Below are 203 nucleotides of genomic sequence, written 5' to 3'. Positions count from 1 at the left end.
AAATAGAGGCAATATTAGTGTATGGGCAATTGTGCATAAAAAATAAATAATAAAAAATCAAAAATATTCCTACGGGAAGAATTTGCATAATACAAATACACTACTAAAGTAAAATATTTTATTAAAATTGTTGTGCAGCATATACTGTTTTATTGTATATTTACAATCAACTATTTCATATTATAGATTTTCAGGCACATAAA

Source organism: Crinia signifera, chromosome 3 (assembly GCF_055691185.1).
Source record: "Crinia signifera chromosome 3, ASM5569118v1, whole genome shotgun sequence".
NCBI lineage: Eukaryota > Metazoa > Chordata > Amphibia > Anura > Myobatrachidae > Crinia > Crinia signifera.
Note: the sequence above shows the minus strand (reverse complement) of the source record.